Source organism: Nicotiana tabacum, chromosome 3 (assembly GCF_000715075.1).
Source record: "Nicotiana tabacum cultivar K326 chromosome 3, ASM71507v2, whole genome shotgun sequence".
NCBI classification, from domain to species: Eukaryota; Viridiplantae; Streptophyta; class Magnoliopsida; order Solanales; family Solanaceae; genus Nicotiana; species Nicotiana tabacum.
In genome coordinates this window covers 183183193-183192463 of record NC_134082.1, presented here as the reverse complement: position 1 = coordinate 183192463, position 9271 = coordinate 183183193, and positions in this window count along the sequence as shown.

Genomic DNA, 9271 nt, shown 5'->3' with positions numbered 1-9271 from the left:
GAATGTCCTAATTTCCTTTCCAATTCCCCACCCTCTTTTCTGATTTCTTTTCTCTCTTTTCCCCTCTAGAACTCTCACTGTCTGAACTCTTTTTCCTCTTAGTCTTTTTAGCTTGTTCTTATCAGAACCCCCCCTAACTAATGGAAACTCCTCTCTTTTATAGCCTTCAGACCCTTTAACAGCCTCTTAGACAAACTGAACCCCCTCCCATGTGGCCTCTTCTGTTTTTCCACTCACCAGTTTAAAAGAAAAGATAGCCCATAAGATTCCCCTGACAGACCCTCTTCTCTTATTAAAATGGTTTATCATTTTATTAGTTTGAACAGGTATGGGCAGCAGGGGTGTGTTCTGACAGCACATGCTGTCCATTTTACTCTAATTCCTTAGCAGCTGACAAAACACATGCTGCCCAAAACCTAAACTAGGTGAACATGCTATCGATTTAAACCAAAGTCTGAAATCTAACCTAGACTGCAGCTATAGATCAATTCTTAAATGCTTTCTGACTTAGCTAAACAGACTAACACACAATGACAATCAATTCTCAGCTGTTTTAACCATGTCTCAGTAAATCAAATTAAATAGCATGAGTCAAATTATCACCATTCAAAGGCTGAGACTAATTGACAACATATATCGAATCGACTACGTGAATCACAATACATACAATCGAAACCACTGACCAAAATCCAACAGTATTTGTAAGCACGTGATTTTTGCCCAATATGAGAAATACTCCCAAAAAATGCAAAATAAAATGATTTTTCTTGATGTGCAATTTTGAGTGTTTTGTGATATTTTTGAATAATTATTTGTATTTATCTGTGCATGTTTATTTGCTAAATTAATAAAAAATACAAAAATATGTCGCATTTTGTATATAGGATTTAATTCTATAGTTTTTAGTAATTAAATTTGTTTTACAAAAATTAAAAATTACAAAAATAGGCATCGTTTGCATTTTTAGCATTTAATGTCCAAATATACAATTTTATGCTTAATTATTACTTAATTGTGCGTTAATTGTTATTGGGAGTTAATTTGCGCTTTTATAACTTAATTTAGTTATTAATAATAGTTTAAGTATTTTTATAATTTAGTTTTAGAAAAAATAAAAGAAGAAAAGAGAGCGAAAATATAAAGAAAGTCGGAATTAGGCCTCTTCTTCAAATTTAAGCCACAAGCCCAAAAAATGGCCCAATCTTCCCTACGACCCAGTCCATTTCGAACTGGGTCGACCCAGTCCATAACCCAAAAGACCCAAACCCCTTTGTCTTACATTTTACAAAAACAAAACAAAAAATTAAAAAAAAAGAAAACCCTAAAGACTAAGAGATCCCCCCCCCTCTTTCTTTCTTCTTCTTCCTCAAGCTTCAAGAAAGCCAACAATGGCCACCCTATCTTCTTCCTCTCCAAAACCTCTCCGGCGATCCTCCATTAAATCCGACCACCCATGGCTACATCGTCTTCATCTCCTTCTTCTTCGTCCGAATTCCCTAGCCCTATCCGCCATTGACGAGGCTCGTCGAGCTCAAGCTTGAGCTCGACGTCTATGGCTGACCATGTTGCTTCTTTTCCTCCTTACGAGCACGTCGAGCTACTGCTGTGGTTGCTTAGATCTTTTCCGTCCAAACACCACCTACGAACGACCCCCAGCCACGCCGGAACAACACAAAGCGAACCAAGATGCCATGGCTGTCCGCTCACGCATCTGCTACTGCTGCGTTCCATTTTCTTCTGCCTTCTACTACGTCCAACCATGGACGAGTTTCGACGTCGACCATGTCGTCGTCCATCGCTGCTCCGGCTTGCTTCCGCTTCTCGTCGTGTTTAGCTACCCCCAACGCTGTCACTGCTGCTTCTCTTCTCCGTCCAGCTCCCCGCCGCTGCTGCTCCACTGCAGCTTCTTCGTCATTACCATTCCCGTCCAGCTCGAGCTGGTTTCAGCTGGGTTGAAGCTGCGGACTGTTGCTCCTTTCCTTCCGTCTTCTTCGTTTTGGTCGAGGCTCGACAAGTTCGTTGTTTGTTTGGTCGTTGTTCGTCGTTCGTTTCAATCCGGTTAGTAGTTTTTGAATTTTATTTTGTCCGTTATTTTGTTTTGATATTTTTCGAATCTAAAATCGGCGAATGTTTGCTTTGTTCATGTCTATGGTTGGATATTTGATTTTTTTTTGGTTTTGTTCATGTTCATGTTGTTTGTTAAATTAATTTTCAGATTTCAAAATAGAAGTTTAATTAGTTGTTTTCATGTTTATTTCATGTTTGTATTATTGTTTAAGTAAGTATTTGTTAGTTTGATGTTTGTTAGATTCAAATTGAAATTTAATCAACTATTTCTTCAATTTGTTTCATGTGTTTATGTATTGTTAGAAATTGTTAATATTGTTAAGTTCAAGTTTAAGTTCATAATTGTTTCTTCGTCGATCTTGTTATTTGTTTAAAGAATTTAGTTGTATTAAAGGAATATATTGTTTTAATCGTTTAATCCGTCATGTTTGTTGTCTTAAAATAGATTCATTCATGTTCATACTTTGTTTGGATGATCTTGAATCCGAATTTTGTATAGTTTGATTTCTTGTTTACCATTTATGGTTATTGCTTGAATTGTTCTCATAATCTTGTTTAAAGTTTAATATAAGAATTGTTTGTTGTAATATTGTTAGAGTTGATTTTAAGTTCAATATGATTGAATTTAGAAATCTTCATACTTTGTTTGTTGTTGTTGTTGAATCCGAAAATAGGATTGTTTGTTGCTAAAATATTGTTCAATCAAATTTTAGTTGTTCTTTGTTGTTCAATTCGTGTTCATGTAATTTGTTGTTGAAATGTTGTTAAAATCGTGTTCATATGATATTGTTGTTATGATGTTCATCCATGTTCATATTGTTGTTTGAACATTGTTAGAAATTGATCATATTGTCTATATTTTGGTTAAGTTTGATTAATTGATGTGTTATAGCTGATGGGTAGTTTGGTAAATTTGTAGTACGTTCAGGGGTAGTTTGGTAATTTCAGTAAGGTCGTGAGGGGTAGTTTAGGAATTGTACATTTTGAAATTATTTATTTGAAGCATGGGGGACAAAATGAAATGGGGTGGGTTGTGATATAGTTGTTTAATATAAAGGGGGGACAAGATTTAATTTAAAGGAGGAATCTTGCATTATTTTAAATGAAGCATGGGGGACAAAATATAATGGGGTGGTGTGATATGTTTATTTAATGTAATGGGGATGAGTGGAAAGATAATGGGTTGGGTAGAGAAAAAGTATTGATTTAATTGATTAAAAGATTTATGGGATGAGATTATATATATGTGAAGTCTTGAACACAAGACAGAATAAGGAAGGACAAGAATACAGATAGAGAGAAAAAAAAACGGACAGAGAATAGAAGAGAGAAAAATTTCGAAAAATATTTAAGCTTTCAAAAATAAAAATAAAAGCTAAAAACTCTACTGCTTTCTTTCTTTGTTTGAAATTAGTATTAATGGTTGTTGTTTCATTTAAAGCTTAAAGCTTTTGTTTTTTTGGGATTACTACTCCACTGGTCTGTTACTGGGTTGTTACTGTTGCTGGGCAGTTGTTGCTGTTGTACTGTTATTACTGTTGCTGATTCTCATCTTCATTTTCTTTTGCTTCCAATATCAGGTACATATCTGTAAATTCATGTCACGAAAAGCTTCAACATGACAAATTAATGAAGTTCGGGAATTATAATTCTGTTTTCCATTCGTTCAAGTTCATTAGTTAAAAATTTGGTTTTGTTTCAGTTGATTAATATAGTAGTACGTTTGGCGTAATGAATATAAGATAATTGTTACCTCTTAAAATTCGTTTAAGTGTTGTAATAATATCATCTATTTCGGAATTTTCATTAAGTGAAGTCATGATTAAAATACCAAGGTAGGGAACATGGCATAAAATGGGTCATTAATTACATCCCGTAATATTGTTAGCTAAATGTAAAGTAGAATGGAAGTATCAATAAATTACATTATTAGTATATCTTGTAAAAAATCTGATTTTGGTTTAGATTGATATAAGTTGTATGTTCATATATGGCATGATGATGAGTATATATATAATCATATATGGAAGGTGATTTGATATAGCTCGTTACGATGTTAGAGTGTTATGAATGTTTTAGACGGACAATTGTGTTGCATGTAAGGCAATTTTATTCAATCGATTTGTATAATAATTCCCTTTCTTATCAACTTGATGCCTATCTACCATCAAAAACAAATTAATCAAACGATTATAACTTTGGATTAAAAACAATTAATGTAGAAGATGATTAGGTTTATATTTTTTTAGCATTCGCTTCAAATAGAACAATAAAAATTCTTCAAAAATATCACTTCCTTACATCCATTCTTTCCCAATTTTTATACGTAATTTGCATGTTGTCTATTTGGGTAGGCAAATATTGTATTCACTAAATGGTAGTATTAATCACACGTTTATATTTTCCTCCACAAATTCGAATGGTTTGAGGAATATAATTCATACGCGAAAAACATAAATTGCGATCAACGTCCAATAAATTGTAAATTCTTTTTAAGGAATTTAGAGACTAAAAGAATATTTATTTCTCATGATGTTCACATAAAAATACGTGGATATAATAAACAATTTGTAAACAAATTTATACTACCATCAAGAATATTTTTGTGATTAGGGATACGTTCGCGTAACCTAATTATATTTCTAAAGGCAATTTGGATTATGCGTTCGCGCAACTTCGATCGAATATTTAATAAAAGGGATTTCTCGGAGAATATCATTATTAATTTCATAAAAACCCGAGATGTGAGGTTCACTACTTAATTATACCAAAAGGGCGAATGTTCTTGATTTTATTTAAAGCATAATTTCGAAAATAATTATTTTAATAAAAATATTATCTATATTATTGTGTACACGTGCGCGTGACACAACTCCGCATGTTTTAAAAAATATAATTTATAACACGAATATACGTACGCGTGATTCGATTCAAAGAAGGGTCTTTAAATCTAAATAGAAGCGGTAACAATAAAATCATGCAATAAAAATGTATTTAGCAAATCAAAATAATCAAGCCGAATATAACAGTTGAGCGACCGTGCTAGAACCACGGAACTCGGGAATGCCTAACACCTTCTCCCGGGTTAACAGAATTCCTTATCCGGATTTCTGGTGCGCAGACTGTTAAATAGACAGAGTCATATTCTCCTCGATTCAGGGATTAAAACCGGTGACTTGGGACGCCTTAAAATTCCCAGGTGGCGACTCTGAAACAAACAAACAAATCCCGTTTCGACTGTCCTTTAATTGGAGAAAACTCCCTACGCACCCTCGCGGGGGCGGTAAAAAGGAGGTGCGACAGCTCTGGCGACTCTGCTGGGGACTTAACCCAGAACCACTGGTTCAGGGTTCAAGAATTTGAGCTTAAAATAATTGTTATAGTTGGCTTTATTTATTATCTGATTTTTTACATGATATATGCCCAATGTGCTAAATGACACTTTTACCGCTTTAATATTATTTGAATTATGAATATATACAACTGCTACGAAACCCCCTTCTTTCTGAGTCTTCTAAATTTATGGTGCACACGTGCGCGTGGCCCACCTTTCTGTTAAAGTCATACCAAATAAGACGAAGTTGGGACAAGTAACTAGGCCGGGTAGACTTTCGTGCTCCCGGTACGTTGCCCCCGCTTCGGCTCAAACTGTCCGTTTGGGTAAGCCAGGGCTAGATCAATATGCCTCAGGTTTTTTCACTTAGAATAACTCAGCTTCATGCCGGATCCCTAGTAGGAGCGATTGTTTGCATCACGTGCATTTGACTTTGGAGACTCAACACAGGGGTTGGGTCTGTCTAGGACAGGTGTACCAAAAAAAATGACCATCCTGATGCATCTTACTTGCTGCTACTTGCGCATTTATTTGATCCGGATTTGTGTGTTGACTGACTTTTGAATATCATGAATAATATTTTAAAATTGAAAAAAAAAGAAATAGCGGTTAGGGAATTGACTGTTTATTTTTGAAAAAAAAACCAATGCCCAAATACTGTCAAAACTCTGCCGAAATTTTGAGAAAAATGAAAAAAAATGTTTTATTAGTTTGTTTTAGTAAAAGCAAAGAAAAATAGAAAGAAAATAAAATCGTTGTTCTGTCTTATTTTACAAATATATATATAAAGGAAAATAGTTTGTCTTCCCCTGAAAATGACAATGAAAAAGAGTCTTACTTTTAAAATAGTTTTTTTTATTCGTTTCTGAAAAATTCAAAATAATAAAATAAAAAGAGTCGCGTTGAAGTGGTTTTATTATTTGTTGCAAATATATATATATATATATATATATATATATATATATATATATATATATATATATATATATATATATATATATATATATATATATATATATATATATATAAATCCAAAAAGTTTTTCTTTATTTCCAAAAATGTATATATATCTTTATTTGTTGCAAAAATATTTGTCCTGCCAAAAAGTCTAGAAAAGTTTTTTTTAGACTCCCAATTTTCAAAACAAAAAATCCAAAAATATTTTCCATTATTGACTTCTTTAAGAAAGTCTTTTTAATTATTAAAAAAAAAATATATATATATATATATATAATAAAATAAAACAAATTCGAAAATATTTTCCTTCTTCTTTAAAAATTGAAAATAAAATTCAAAATTCAAAAAAATATTTTTTTTAGAAAGCATTTCTTTTATTAAAGGTAAAATTCCAAAAAAAATATTTTCTTTCTTCTTAGAATAAGAAAAAAAAATCTTCCTTTTACTTTTGAAATTCTCAAAGTTCAAATCAAAAGAAAAGGAATTCTTAGAAGTCTTTCTTTCAAAAAGAAAATCAATCAAAAATTAAAAAAAATCAAATATATATATATATATATATATACTTCATTTCTTCTTTCAAAGCAGTTCTTTTACAAATTCAAAATAATAATAATTTAAAATTAGTTTACTTACTTTATTCATGACCTACCCGAACTACGCGGGTTTGATTCTCACCGGATGTGAGATACGTAGGCAACCCTCATCGGGTCCAACCCCCCTTTTTGCTAAAATAGCCAAAAACCAATAAATAAATAAAAACGTGTCAAAATTTTAATTTTGTCATAAATAAGTCGGGCGGTGTCCAACCTCCCATTTTGCTAAAACAAAATAGCCAAAAAAAAAATATGTCAAATTTTAAGAGTCATAAAGAAGTCGGGTGACGTTGTTTTATCAAGACATAGCCGAATGTTCCCGAATGGGACGCCAGAAGGCCGACTTTGCATAAACAACCACCTTTTGGGTCATGTTTAGGATTTTGGTCTAGTTGACCCACACAGCCTTAAAAATCTTCGTCCCCGAGGCGCTGAAGGGCCGTGTTTGCAACACCAGGTTTTTATTGTAATTTGAAAAAAAAAATAAAAATAAATAGTCGGCGGTCAGGTGAATACCGTTTGAATTTTGGTCAAAATAAGCCGAGCCAGCTTTGACCACGTCTTAAACCGTTCTTGCCGAAATAGCCCTAGAGTATCTTTCAATTGTCGAAAGGCTATTTTCGTAAAAGAATGAACAAGTTTGTAAAGTGTCGTAAAATAATCCTCTCCGGCCTCAAAATTTGGAAGGGGCCACATTTGCAAAAAATAACCGTTCGGTTGCATTTGTCAAACGGAGAAAGGAAGTTGGCCATTTGTTTTTGGATTTTGTAAATCTTTTGATTAAAATATGTGGGTTGTTTGATTTTCGAGTTTGTAGGTCATTTTTAAACTTTTGAAACCCAATATGAAAATTGAAAAAAAATGATTAGTATTGCTTATCTTTTATTGGTCCGAACTACGCAAGGTCTGATTCATGCGGGGTCATGATACGTAGGCAATCTCCATAAGATTCGACCACAACAAAAAATGAAAAAAAAATCGAAAAAAAAAATGAAAAAAAAATGAAAAAAGAAGAAAAATGAAAAAAGAAAAAGAAAAAAAAAAGGAAAAGATGTTGTTAATAATGAGGACCGACTGAGTCCATTCTAACCTGTTTTGAATCGCAAAGAAAGAAGGTGGTTGGTTTGTGGTAAGCCGGAAATACAAGACCCAGAAGCACACTTTGCGGGGATCAGGCCTGATAGCAGAAGCACTCGAATCCTATTGGGACTTGTTGACTAAGGTTGATGATATCGAAGTTGGAAATGGTCTAGACAATACTGATGCAAAGCTCAGTGGCTAAAGATGCCAATTTTGATAAAGTGGGAGGACGCTCCGTTCCTTGGTTAGCAAAGAGAAGCTGGTGGTGTCTTATTTTGTTGTCATTTCTGTTGTCCGGATTATTCTTAGGGTTGTAATCCGAATATTGTCTTGTGTCAAACCTTCTTATCTTTCCAGTTTGTCATATCAATTTGTTTAAGTTTTGTCAAGGCTGTGTTAGGATTTTATTCTGGTTGTTTTGTTTGTTTTATTATTCAAACCATTTCGCCGGTAGTCTAATACAAAAGCCGGTCTTTTATTGTTGCCAGTCATCTTTTTGTTTAGTACTTTTATCATTTTTATTCAACGCCGATTCTAGTGACATGACATGTGCACACAGTTTGGGCCTAGTCTTAAAAGTTAATTATAAAACTCCGGAAAGGTGATCAGACCATTTAAAGGAAATAAGAACGGTGTGAGATTATTTGAAGCCCGAGTCAGGTGGAATTAGGGCAAGTAAAACACAAAAAAAACCGTTAAATGCAAGATTCGCCGAATTGGCATGAGGGTCGTTCATGAGAGTGAGAGTGTCGCCCAACAGTGTTTTAGAAAGGACAAATGAAAAGTAAGTGTTTAACATAATTGTCAAGGCCAGCACCGTCGGAAGAGACTATAAATCTATGTTCAATTGTGTTGTTTGCACTTGGCATGTTTTGAAGACTGGAATGACGAAGGCATTTTATTCTGCTACCTAAACACTTTATCCTTCGTTACCCCTTTTGAGCCTTATTTATTTTCTTTCATACCCCTCGTTCGGAATCAATAGCAACGACTAGGAAATACGAGCCTGGAAGGTAAAGAAAAAATCAAAAAAAAAACGAAAAAGAAAAAGAAAAATGAAAAAAAAACAAAAGAAAGTCAAACGAAAAAAGAGGAATTGGGAACTACGTTTGACCTGATTCCTCAAAGAGGATACGTAGGTGTTTCACGGCTCGGTCATAGGGTGCATAGTGCGCATAATGTGCGTAATATGCATAGTGTAAAAAAAAATTATTAAAAAATATATATAATAAATAAATAA